The sequence below is a fragment of the Erythrolamprus reginae genome, chromosome 5 (assembly GCF_031021105.1).
Source record: "Erythrolamprus reginae isolate rEryReg1 chromosome 5, rEryReg1.hap1, whole genome shotgun sequence".
Lineage (NCBI taxonomy): Eukaryota > Metazoa > Chordata > Lepidosauria > Squamata > Dipsadidae > Erythrolamprus > Erythrolamprus reginae.
Genome location: NC_091954.1, coordinates 31403071 through 31417319, shown reverse-complemented (window position 1 = coordinate 31417319; position 14249 = coordinate 31403071).

Genomic DNA, 14249 nt, shown 5'->3' with positions numbered 1-14249 from the left:
GCAACCAAGATTGACCCATTGTAACTATATAAGAGATGTACATATCTCGCTATCAAGGCACACATTTATTTATTTATTTATTTATTGTTAGAGTTGAAAGGGACCATGAAGGCCATCGAGTTCAACCCCCTGCCCTAGCAGGAACCCTATAGTACACCAGTCAAGTGGCAGTTCAATCTTCTCTTAAAAATGTCCAGAGTGTTGGAGTTCACAACATCCGCTGGTAGGTTGTTCCATTGGTTGATCGCTCTGACCGTCAGGAAGTTCCTCCTTATCTCCATGTTGAATCTCTTCTTGTTGTTCCTTGTCCAGCCCTCTGGTGCCCTGAAGAATAAAGTGATCCCCTCCTCTCTGTGACATCCCCTCGTATACTTGTAGACTGCTATCATGTCCGCTCTGGCCCTCCTTTTCTCTAGGCTATCCATGCCCAGTTTCCTTAGTCTCTCTTCGTAAGTCTTAGTTTCCAATCCCTTAAATTATCTTGGTAGCTCTTTTTTGCACATTCTCCAGAGTTTCAATGTCTCTTTTGAAGTGTGGTGACCAGAACTGAATACAGTACTCCAGGTGTGGTCAGACCAGGGCATAGTAGAGTGGTATTAAGACTTCCCTGGTCTTGGAGTGTATTCCCCTGTTGATGCAACTTAGGATTGTGTTGGCTTTTTTAGCTGCTGCTGCACATTGTTGGCTCATGTTTAGTTGATTGTCCACGAAGACTCCGAGGTCTCTTTCGCAGTCGCTACTGCTAAGAGGGGTTTCACCTAGTGTCCCTTCTCCTTCTATTCCCTCAATCATTTCTTCCCTGTTTGTTAAAATTAGGTCTAGTATTGCAGTCCCTCTGGTTGCTCTTTCCACTTTTTGAGTTAGAAAGTTATTGGCGAGGCTGGTGAGAAATCTGTCAGACTTTCCACTTGGTGCTGAGTTTGTTTTCCAGTTAATGTCTGGGTAGTTAAAGTCCCTCATTACTATTGTGCTGTGTTCGTTGCATATTGCTGATAGTTGGGTTGTAAAGAGGTTGTCCATTGTATCTGTTTGGTTTGGGGGCCTGTAGTAAACTCCAATTGTAATGTTGTCCTTTTTTTCTTTTATGTTAACCCATATGGTTTCAAGGGGGTTACCTTCTTTGGATTGATATAGCTCAATGGCAGTGTAGTGGTCTTTTATGTATAGTGCACCTCCACCTCCTTTCTTGTTTGACCTGTTTTTCTTGAAGAGATTGTAGCCCTTTATCTGTGTGTTCCAGTCATGTGATTCATCCCACCATGTTTCTGTAATACCAATTACATCGTATTGGCCCTCATGCATTAGTACTTCTAGCTCGTCTTGTTTGTTCCCCAGGCTTTGTGCATTAGTGTACAGGCATTTTAGGTGTTTGTGTCTGGTTATGGGTGGGCATTTTTTATCCTCTGAAATGTTAGTGGGCTTAATTTGCACTCCTTTCTTATTTGGTTCATTGTTCAGTCTCTTACTTTGGTCACCCGCCCCTCTCAGATCTAGTTTAAAGCCCTCCTGATAAGTTGGGCTAGTCGGTTTCCAAGGAGGTTCTTTCCAGCTCTGGTAAGGTGTAGTCCGTCTGTTGCTAGGAGCCCTTCTTTAAGATATTGTAGACCGTGGTCGAGGAACCCAAAGTTGTTTTGGCGACATCATCTCTTTAGCCAGTGGTTTATTTGTGGGATTTTGCATTCTCTGTCAGGATGTTGTCCTCTTGTGGGTAGAATAGAGGAGAAGACGACCTGTGCCCCTATCATTTTGACTGTATTGCCCAAGTGGTCGTAATCTTTTGTGATTTGGTTCATGTCTTTCCTTGTGTTGTTTGTTCCTGCATGGATCACTAGTAGATGGTAGTAGTCAGTAGGTTTTAGGATTTTAGTGAGGTTTAGTGCTATGTTTGAGATTCTGACTCCAGGGAGGCAGCTCACCTCTCTAGATTTGTGATGAATCCCCACTGCTGCTGCGCAGAATCTGGCCACCTGTGCCGTAATCCTGGCCTGCTCATCCCCAAGCAACTACCGGAGATAGGCAACATCCGAGCGGCCAGGATATCCCTCAATAAGTGGTAGAATATACTTTCTCCTAATGTCAGTGTAAAAGGAGCATCTCAGGAGCATGTGTCTCAGTTTCCACCTCTCCTGAGCCACAAGGGCAAAATCTTTCAGTCGCTGGAGTTCCCTTGTACTTGCCGTACAAAAAGGCAGATGGAAGCACACGGCACTGTACAAGAGCAAAAAATCCAGCCACTCCTTTAGCTTGCCTTGTAGGTGTTTGGAGTAAAGTTTACTAATTATATTTAATAGACTTATTAGTCTATAATTGGCAGGGTCATCTCATTTCTCCCTCTTAAAAATTGGGATTACAATTGCCAAGCCCCAATCCTCTGGGACGTAGCCAGTGGAATCAATATATGTGAATAGCGCTGCCAAAACTGGTGTCCACCACTCTAAGTTATTCTTCAATATTTCTGAGGTAACTGAGTCAGCTCCCGGGGCTTTGCTTGGCCTGAGTTGGGCAATGACCATAGTGGACCATAGTGGACATAGCTGAACCACTAATAGATTTGGTTTCCCCGGTGGTTGTGCCTCTTGCTTCTCCTCCAGGAAGGAGGGGGTTGCATGAATGTGAGCTTATGGAAAAGAGAAGCCAAGACACACAGGGGCCAGCAGAGAAGGAGATACTAGCATCCTTATGTAACTACCCAATGATGCCCTCAGTAATACAAGCAAGTGAGAGAGGCCCCACGTCAGTGTCATCATCTCAAAGCCGAATGGTGTATGATCTAACAACCCCCTCTTCTACATCTAGTGAGGAGGTATCTGAATGGCAAGCCCTGTTAGCTGCTGCTAAAAACTCTTACCCTGAACAATTTCCCCAGGAGTCTATATAGGATTTAGATCGGACCGCCCCTCTTTTAGAGAAGGCCAACCTTGAGTGTAATGACACCCCAATCCATTGTCTCTTGTTAGCTGGAATGTTTTCCTCCCTCCTGAAGACCTGGACCACATTCCATTACTCCGGGGGTGAAATTCAACCACCTCGACCTGGTTTGGGAGAGGCAGTATGGACAATTTGAATTGGTTCACATAGCCAGTAAAAGTTGTCCCTGTTGGCCCCACCCATGCTCACTCACTCACCCACTAGCTTCTCCCCTCTTCCAGCTGACTTGACTGTAAATTTGACTGAATCTAACTTCATTGCATAGATGGCTAGAAATAGATAATAAGACTGCAAGTTCCCTGACCACAGTTCCACTGGACAGCCACATCAATTTCCCTATGTATATAATATCCATATACAGTAATACCTCATCTTATGAACCTAATTGGTTCCAGGGGGAGGTTCGTAAGACGAAAAGTTCATAAGACCAAACATTGTTTCCCATAAGAAACAATGTAAAATCAATTAATCTGTGCAACGAACAACCCCCCCCCCGCAAAAAAACGCCGCCGCCCGGCTGTCACCTTTTGAAACAGCCGGGGGTGCTTCCCAGCGTCCTCCTGAACCCGAATGGCAAACCTGAACTTCCAGGTTTGGCATTTGGGAAGCCGCTGAGAAGCCCCCCGGCTGTTTTAAAAGGTGACAGCTGGGCGGCGGGGCTTCCCAATGGCCTCCCGAATGCCAAACCCGGAAGTTTGGCAAAAGTTCGGGTTCGGGAGGCTGCTGAGAAGCCCCCCGACTGTTTTAAAAGGTGACAGCCGGACGGCGGGACTTCCCAGCGGCCTCCCGAATGCCGAACCCGGAAGTTCGGGTTTGGCATTCAGGTTCAGGAGGGGTTCGTATCATGAGGTACCACTGTATATAATAGATATACATATTAATCCCAGAAAAGAGTCTTATGAAACAAACTCTATCCAGTGATCAGCTCTTGTCTACTTTATTAGACACACAGAAATTGATTAAGCTTGAGGTTACAAGATTATTTATTCATTCATTCATTCATTCATTCATTCATTCATTCATTCATTGTTTGTTTGTTTGTTTGTTTGTTTGTTTGTTTGTTTGTTTGTTTGTTAGAGTTGAAAGGGACCATACATGTTATCAAGTCCAACCCCCTGCCTGAGCAGGCATCTTAAAGCACGCCAGCCAAGTGGCAGTCCAATCTCCTCTTGAAAGTGTCCAGAGTTGGGGAGTTCACAAGGCAGGTTATTCCACTGATTGATCACTCTGACCGTCAGGAAGTTCTTCCTTACTTCTAGGTTGAAATTCTCCTTGGTCAGCTTCCAACTGTTGTTCCTCGTCCAGCCCTCTGGTGCTCTGGAGAATAGAGTGGGCCCCTCCTCTCTGTGGCAACCCCTCATATATCTGTTGTTGTGATTCAGCCTGAGGCTCCTCAGGGACCGGCTGGATCTCTGCCGGATCCATGCCCAGAGGAGGAGGACAGTGAACAGGAGGGGGAGGACCAGGCAGACGGGGGAGAGGAACATCAGGAAGAGGAGGAGGGAGAGCAGCCTGGGACCCCTGGGGGGGCTCTCCCCAGCTAGTAGCCTGGATTCATTGGATGAAGATGCACAGGCTATAATAGACATGAGGCAGCGACGAGCAGCTCAAAGACGGGGCCAATTAGAAAGGTATTTCCATCCCTGAATTGGCAACAGCTGGGTTTGGGTGTGGTTCTCCTCAGCAGGGTTGAAAAGGCAGGTCCGCCCTTACAGTCTTGTGGAGAGTTATCAATTGGGAGTCCTGTGACCTTGCTTCGATCCTTGGCGTCTCTGATCTTGGCTTGTGGCCTAGAAGTCTGGAAGACTTGGGGGAGGCGTGGATTTTATTATCTCCAGTGTTGTTTTTGCCAGCAAGAATTCTGTTTTATTGCCTGGCCTTCGTGAAACCTCTGTGAAGCTTCATAGTGTTCCTGTCTGTAAGAACAGTTTTTGTTACCTGTGTTTGCTTTGAATTATATAAACTGCCTTTGCTTTTTACCAGTGTGTCTGAATACTCTTTTTGGTTGGTGTTGGCATCTGGGGGGACCCAGACAGAACAATCTGTATACAGCTATCATGTCCCCTCTGTCCCTCCTTTTCTCTAGGCTATCCATGCCCAGTTCCTGCAATCTCTTTTCATAAATCTTGGTTTCAAGTCCCCTAATCATTTTGGTTGCTCTTTTCTGCACCTTCTCCAGAGTTTCAATGTCTCTTTTGAGGTGTGGTGACCAGAACTGGATGCCGTACTCCAGATGTGGTCTGACCAGGGCGTAGTAGAGTGGTTTTAATACTTCCCTGGTCTTGGAGTGTATCCCCCTGTTGATGCAGCTTAGGATAGTGTTGGGGTTTTTGGCCGCTGCTGCACATTGCTGGGTCATGTTTAGTTGATTATCCACCAAGACTCCAAGATCTCTTTCGCAGTCACTACTGCTAAGTGGGGTTTCTCCCAGGCTGTATTTATTTATTTATTTATTTATTTATTAATAGAGTTGAAAGGGACCGTTAGGTCATCGAGTCCAACCCCCTGCCTGAGCAGGAAACCCTACAGCACCCCAGCCAAATGGAAGTCCAATCTCCTCTTGAAGGTGTCCAGAGTTGGGGAGTTCACCACCTCCCCTGGCAGGCAGTTCCATTGGTTGATCGCTCTGACCGTCAGGAAGTTCTTCCTTATTTCCAGGTTGAATCTCTCCTTGGTCAGCTTCCAACCATTGTTCCTCGTCCGGCCCTCTGGTGCCCTGGGGAATAAAGAGAACCCCTCCTCACCATGGCAACCCCTCAAGTATCTGTAAACTGCTATCATGTCCCCTCTAGACCTTCTTTTTTCTAGGCTGTCCATGCCCAGTTCTCTCAATCTCTCTTCGTAAGTCTTGGTTTCGAGTCCCCTAATCATTTTGGTTGCTCTTTTTTGCACCTTCTCCAGAGTTTCGATGTCTTTTTTGTAGTGAGGTGACCAGAATTGGATGCAGTACTCCAGGTGGTGTCTGACCAGGGCATAGTAGAGTGGTATTAGTACTTCCCTGGTCTTGGAGCGTATTCCTCTGTTGATGCAGCTTAGGATTGAGTTGGCTTTTTTGGCTGCTGCTGCACATTGCTGACTCATGTTTAGTTGATTGTCCACCAAGACTCCAAGATCTCTTTCGCAGTCACTACTGCTGAGTGGGGTATCTCCCAGGCTGTATGTATGTCTAGGGTTCTTTTTGCCGAGGTGGAGGACTCTGCATTTGTCGGTGTTGAACCTCATTTTGTTGGTATGGGCCCACTGTGATAGTCTGTCTAGGTCTTCTTGTACTCTGAGCCTGTTCTCAAGGGTGTTGGCTACCCCCGCCAGCTTGGTGTCATCTGCAAATTTTATTAGTTCCCCTTTTATTCCCTCATCCAGGTCGTTGATGAAGATGTTAAAGAGTACAGGACCCAGGACAGAGCCCTGTGGTACTCCACTGTCTACTTTTTTCCATGTGGATTTGGTGCCCGTTGGGTGCGGTTGGTCAGCCAACTGTTTATCCATCTACATCTGTAGTAATCTACTCCATTTTTTCCTAGTTTGTGGATTAGGAGATTGTGGTCGACTTTATTGAAAGCCTTACTGAAGTCCAAGTATATGAGGTCCACTGAGTTGCGTTGGTCAACTGACTTGGTTATGGTGTTGAAAAATGATATGAGATTGGTTTGGCATGATTTGTTTCTGATGAATCCGTGCTGGCTATTGGATATGATCTTGTTTGTTTCTAGGAAGTGGGTAAGTTGTTTTTTGATTATTTTCTCCAGTATTTTTCCAGGTATAGAGGTCAGACTGATTGGTCTGTAGTTACCTGGGTCGGTCTTTTTGCCTTTTTTGTGGATGGGGACTACGTCAGCTCGCTTCCAGTCTTCCGGTAGGTCTCCAGTGATCCAGGATATTTGGAAGATGAGGAGGAGTGGTTCCGCTATGGTGTCTGCCAATTCTTTTAGGACTTTGGGGTGAAGTCCGTCTGGCCCTGGTGATTTGTATTCGTTGAGTTCTCTCAGGTAGTCCCTCACTGTGCTTTTGTCTATGTGGAGTTCGGTTCTGGGGCAGTTTGTTGCAGTTAAATTGCAGATTGGTTGGAGGGAGGTTCCCTTTTGTGTGAAGACTGTTGCAAAGTAGGCGTTGAGTAGCTGTGCTTGATTATTGCTGTCTGTGATTTCTCTACCCTCTTCGTTTTTTAGTGTGATGATTGTTTCTTTGATTTTCTTCTTATTGTTGATGTGTTGGAAGAATCTTTTTTTGTTGTCTTTGACTTCAGCTGCAAGGTGTTGTTCATATTGTGCCTTTGCTGTTTTTATTTTTTGTTTGCAGGAACTGGCTGTTTGCTGATATTCCGCTTTGGTTATGAGTCCTTCTTTCCATTGTTTGTACTTAGCTTTTTTTCCTTTTATGTCATCTGTGAGGGCTTTGTTTAGCCATGCAGGTTTAGTTTTGGTTTTCCTGTTTTTCCTTTTCATGGGGATTGCGTTGTTTTGGGCGTCTATGATGCTGTTTTTTAGGATCACCCAGGCTTCCTGAGTGGTTTTTCCTTCTAAGAGTTCGTTCCAGGGGCATTGTTCAAGGTTCGCTCTGAGCTTGTTAAAGTCCGCTTTTCTGAAGTCTGGGACTGTAGTGGTGTTGGGTATAGTAGCTAGTGATTGCACTATGTTGAATTTGAGGATGACGTGGTCGCTCTCTCCCAGTTTCCCTTCTTCTTCTGTTCCCTCTATTGTTTCTTCCCTGTTTGTTAGTATTAGGTCTAATATAGCATTCCCTCTGGTTCCTGTTTCAACTTTTTGGGTTAGAAAGTTGTCAGCTAGACTGGAAAGAAATTTGGCAGACTTTCCGCTTGGTGCTGAGTTAGTTTTCCAGTTGATGTCTGGGTAGTTGAAGTCCCCCATTATTGTCGTGCTGTGTTTGTTGCATATGTCTGTTAGTTGGCATGTGAAGAAGTCGTCCATTGTGTCTGTGTGATTGGGTGGTGTCTAGGTTTTTTTTTTTTACCAAGGTGAAGGACTTTGGTAACATCATGCTGTTAGCGTGGGCCCATAGTGTTAATCTGTCTAGATCTTTCTTGTATTTTGAGCCTGTCCTCTAGGGTATTGGCTACCCCTGCCAGCTTGGTGTCATTTGCGAATTTGATTAGTTCCCCTTCTATTCCCTCATCCAGGTCATTGATGAAAATATTGAAAAGTACAGGGCCCAGGGTGGAACTCTGTGGTACCCCACTGCCTACCTTCTTCCATGTGGATTTGGAACTGTTGAGGACAACTCGTTGCTTGCAGTTGGACAGCCAACTGTTTATCCATCTGCATGTGTTGTAATCTACCCCATTTTTTTCTAATTTGTGGATTAGGAGGTTGTGGTCAACTTTATCAAAAGCTTTGCTGAAGTCCAAGTATATGAGGTCTACTGCGTTGTGTTGGTCCACTGATTTGGTTATGGTGTTGAAAAATGATATGAGGTTGGTTTGGCATTATTTGTTTCTGACAAACCCATGCTGGCTGTTGGATATAATGTTGTTTGTTTCTAGGTAGTGGCAAAGTTGTTTTTTATTATTTTCTCCGGTATTTTTCCAGGTATAGAAGTCAGACTGATTGGTCTGTAGCTGCCTGGGTCAGTCTTTTTACCTTTTTTGTGGATAGGGACTATGTCAGCTTGTTTCCAGTCTTCCAGAAGGTCTCCAGTGGTCTAGGATTTTTGGTAGATGAGGAAAAGTGGTTCTGCAATGGTGTCTGCCAGTTCTTTTAGGACTCTGGGGTGAAATCCATCTGGCCCTCATTGAGCTCCCACAAGTAGTCCCTTATTGTGTTTTTGTCTATGTTGAGTTCGGTTCCGGGGCTATTTGTTGCAGACTTGCAGGTTGGTTGGTAGGTGGTTCCATTTTGTGTGAACACTGATGCAAAGTAGGTGTTGAGCAGCTGTGCTTTGTCTCTGTTGTCTGTGATTTCATTACCATCTTTGTTTTTTAGTGTAGTGACTGTTTCCTTGATTTTCTTCTTGTTGTTTATGTGCTGGAAGAAACTTTTTTTTTTGTTGTCTTTGACTTTTGTTGCAAGGTATTGTTCGTGTTGGGCCTTTGCTGTTTTTATTTTTTGTTTGCAGGTAGAAGGTGTACTGTTTCTGTTTTTTCACAGTTTCTTTTGTGTGTGAGTGTGCTACAAAGTGTCAGCCTAAAAAGACAAGACTTGATATTAAATTTAAAAATTTAAAAAGACTAGAATGGAAATTTTTCCCTTTTAAGTTTTTTCTTATTTTTTTACATATTTTTTTGGATCAAATATTTTTCTTTCTTAATTCAATTTCTTTCTTTTCTTATTTCTTCTCCTTTGCTTTTTCTTCTCTTTCTTGTCTTTCTAGTTGTCCTGTTGTCACAAATACTAAAGAAGATTATTCCGGCCAAAAAAAAGAAAAGAAAAGGAAAACAATCCTTCCTAAGACTTTTTGGAAAATGAGTGAAGAGTTAGAGTTGAAGGATATATGGCAAGAACGCTACCCAGCAGTAAAGCAGTATACCTTCTACTCAAATCCACATAAGATCTGGACAAGAATCAACATGGCGTGGGTCTCAATACATATGCAAGATCAAATAAAAAGCATAGAGATAGAAACTAATAGTTGGGCTGACCATAAACCACTGGTGATAGTATGGAAGGGTGCTAGAAGACAAAATGACTGGAAAATGAATCGCAACTTATTGAGAGAGAATCAATACATAGAATGGATAGAAAAGGAAATGGAATTTTTTTTAAAATTAAATAAAAATAATGAAACCTCAGCCCAAAATTTATGGGACACAGCGAAGGCATACATTCGTGGCCTGACAATTGCTTACACTGTAAAAAGGAACAAGGAGAAAAAGAGGCAGTACCAGCAATTAGAATATGATTTAAGAGAAGCAGAAAAAGAGCTACAAAATGACTCGACAAATGACAAAGTTAAAGGGGAAATGAATTTAATAAAGCATAAAATAAAGTTATTAGAACAAGAAGAAATTGCGACAAAAATTTAAAAAGCCAAGCAAGACTACTTTGAAAACGCAAATAAGCCTGGATACTGATTAGCCTATAAATTGAGAAAGCAAAGGGAATCTAAAACAATTAACCAACTAGAAGATAAAGAAGGTAGGTTAAGTTACAGGGTAGAAAAAAGAAAGTAACCACATTAGAATTTTACAAATACCTATATCAACATGAAGAGGTTAAAGATATAGAAATAAGAAATTTTTTAGACTCTGTAAAACTACCTACCTTGACTGAGGAATAACAGCAAAGATTAAATGCCCCAATTACAATGGCCAAACTTCAACAAATAATTAAAAGACAGCAAAATAATAAAGCCATGGGTCCAGATGCAATTCCAGCAGAATTTTACAAACTAGATAGCAATGTAATAACCCTGAACATTCTAGAGATCTTCAATAAAATCACCTTAGAGGCAAAAATTCCCATATCATGGACTGAAGCTATTATCACACTAATACCAAAACCAGAAACACCAAAGGAAAAAATAGAAAATTACCGACCAATACAAGTCCAATAAATTATTATTATTATTATATTATTTGTTTTGGAAACTTGGCGTGTACCGGATCTGAAAGTTGAACCATGCGAAGAAGAACGACCAAGGTATCTGTCGTTGGTTCAACTTTCGGACCATTTGCAGATACTCTAGATTTCTATGGTCCATCCGGACGTCCACCTGGTGCCGAGCACCCTCAAGATAATGTCTCCATGTCTCGAAGGCCGACTTGACCACCAACAGCTCTTTTTCCCAAATTGTGTAGTTCTGCTCTGAGGACGTGAGCTTATGGGAGTGGTATGAACGCAGAAACAGAGTGCCACCTTCGGGATGGGCCTGTAGAAGCACAGCACTGATGGCAACATCAGAGGCATCAGTCTCCATGACAAATGGCCGACACAGGTCTGGATGCTGCAGCAAGGGTTCTTCCATAAAAGCGTCCTTGAGAGCCACAAAGGCCCGCTGCTCCCCCTCACCCCATTGAAATGGTACTAGTTTCTGCAACAAGCATGTGAGAGGCGCGGTCAGATTGGCAAACTCTGGAATGAATGTGCGATAATAGTTCGCAAACCCCAACAACCACTGCACGTTCTTCACCCTCCACGGGGGTTGCCAGGTTTTGAGTGCCGACACCTTGCCCGGGTCCATGGCTATGCACCCTGGAGAAATGACATGCCCTAAAAATTCAATGGTGGTCTGCAAAAACTGACACTTCTCCAACTTGGCATATAAACGCTGCTCTCACAAATGGTGCAGAACTCGGCGCAAATGTCCCAAATGACTGGACTGTGATGGGGAGTACACAAGAATGTCATCAAGATAAATGACCACAAAATGGTCTAACATATCCCTGAATACATCATTCATCAAGTGCTGGAAAACCGCCGGGGCATTGGTGAGGCCGAAGGGCATCACGGTATACTCAAAATGCCCGTATTAGGTACCAAACGCCATTTTCCACTCATCCCCCGACCATATCCGCACCAAATTATATGTGCTGCATAGATCAATCTTGGAAAAGATGGTGGCAGCTCGTAAACATTCCATCAACTCAGGAATCAGCGGCAAAGGATACCGGTTGCGCACCGTGATAGTGTTCAGACATCGGTAGTCACAGCACAGATATAAGTCCCCAGTCTTTTTCTTGACAAACAGAACAGGCACTGATAAAGGCGAGGTTGAGGGCCTGATGAACCCTTTGGCAAGATTTTTGTCTATGAAGTCCTTGAGGGCCACTAACTCAGGTTCAGACATGGAATATAAGCGACCAGCCGGAAGCTTGCATCGGGAAATAGTTCAATGGCACAATCATAGGGTCGATGCAGTGGCAGCCGATCCGCCTCTTTCTTGTTAAACACGTCAGCGAATTCAGTGAGGCACTCAGGTAACACTGCCATGGGGATTCCAGGCCCTTGAGCTGTGCAAACATGCTGGTGATGGTCCACACACTGCACACTGGAAAATGTGACGATGTTCTGTGACCACACCACATGAAGATCGTGTGCCCTGGAACGCCTCCATCAATGCAGCCTCATTCCACTTCACCTGCCCAATGAGACCACAAAAGTCACTCATATAGGCTGCTAACAGGCGAGAGCCTTGTTTCAATTGCTTCAACACCCTCGTGGCCATCTGCTCCCGCACCGGATCCGAAAACTTCCGTCGTAACTGTTCTGCCTGACTGGCTCAGCAATGCGTAATAGTCCAGTGAAAAGAAATCAAACACACACGTGCTCTGCTAATCAGCAAACTTGTATTAGATAAACAAAAATAGCTTACTCAAGAAAACAGTTCTTAATGTCCGAAAACAATGCAAGGCTTACTTCAGTCGCATACAAAAAAAACACAGGGAAAAACAAACAAGCAAAGACAACCTGGAATGAGCAAAGACATTTCAGGAGTCCTTTTGAATCTTTGAAGCAAACAGAAAGTCCCAGAGTTTTCACCTCCCACTTGTCTGACAAAGCTGGGTTGAAAACTCCAACGGCACAGAAACTTCGAAGCAGGAACCACAAAAACAACACAGATAAACAGCCACAGTTTGCCTTGGCCCTTGTTCCCTTTTTATCCCTTTATCCCTCATTAAGGGAACCACACCCAACCCAGGTGCTCCTATCATGATTTGTAATATTCCTTAAAGCGATCCCTTCTTTGCATAGCTCTTCGGCTACGTAAATCAATGTATTGATCTGCAGACGAACTGAGCGAGGACAGACTGTCTGAAGGACTGCAGGCCAAATCCCCTGGGCTGTCTGCTGAATCTTCCTGGCTGTCTGCCATATCTTCCTGGCTGTCTGCCACATCTTCCTGGCTGTCAGCCAGGCTTTCACGTTCACTTTGTGCCATGTCTCTCCCATCTGTGGGAGAAACGGCTGGCCCAGGCCCAAACACAACAGTAACTGGGTGCAAATAGCAGTATAATCTTTCAGTATCGAATCATCTCGGTCCAGCAATGAGACGCCCATGAGGGTGTAGCATTTGTGCATTGATAAACAGCTGCACCTGGCTAAGAAAAGCTGAAAACATGTGTTGTTTGCCCCAAAACTTTTCAGGCATGGCCACAAAACATTTCCTCCATGGTAGGGGGTGTGGAGCAGCAGCCACTGGTTGCAACTGGGGAGGGGCGAGCTGCTAGGACAACACATCCACCTGGTACTGCAACTGAAGCACCCTCTGCATCAAAGCTTGTATTTACAGATGCAGCGCCTCAAACACAGCCTGCATCTCAGCCACACTAGCAGCCATGGTAAACCAAGTGCAGGAAAAACAAAAGCAAGCAGGAACAAAAAACAAGCAGGAACAGTTCTTGCCTTTTCATGTGTGTGTGTCTCTGGGGGTGGAAGTTTATTCTGTTCTGCCGGGCTCACGGCACGAGTCCCCAATTAAATGCAAAAGTAGAAAAAGCAGACACACACACGTGAAAAGGCAAGAACACTGTTTTTATCCAAAGTAAAGTAGAAGCAAAATGTCAAAGGGCTCACCGTCAAAGCAACAGACTTGAGTGTGGTGAAAAACAATAAACAAACACAAAGCAATTAACAAGTAGCTGTGAAGACATCACAGCTACTCTCCTTCAAACGTTTTCAAACTCACACATTTGACTATGGTTTAAGTTCAGAGTCCTGGTATCAAAGCAAAGAGAGTCCTTGGAGAATCCTGAGACTAAAGCCACTTCCACTGTCACCGAATGGATAAACTTGCACACTCTGAGGACAAAACACTGCCAATTTAACAACAGCCCCAATTAGTTGAACCACAACCAACCACAGGTGAAACTCCCTTATCTCCTGTAGTATTTACGCAGCTGCTCTTTCCTAGTCATTGCCCTGTGGCTGCGTACGTCAATGAATGTCTCTTCATCTGAATCCAGTGAGGATAATGAGAATGATGAATTACTCCCTAATGGGCTGCCTGCCACGACTCCCTCTGAGGATCCCATTTCACAGTCACTCCCTGCTTCTGACGCTTCACTGTCTGAAACAGTCGGCAGTAAAACTGGCCTCTGAACACTGGGAGGATTCACCCCCATCCACCCCCACAATCCTTGGGGCAGGAGCTGGCCTAGAGCCAACCACAACACTATGGCTGGAAAATGATGGGAAATGTCACAAAAAGGTATATTGAGATACTCGCTTTTGTAATAAATGTTGGGCTTAGTCAGATTTACTGATATTGCTTTGGGGCAGTAAAGATAGTTTCCTGAATAAAATTGTAGATAATCTGTCTCAGACAGTTCTCTTAAAACAGAGCTCTTATAAAATTGAACTTTAAGTAATATGATATTTTACATTTCCAAACTTTGAACTGGAGGAATCAGCAAATGTATGATACTTCAG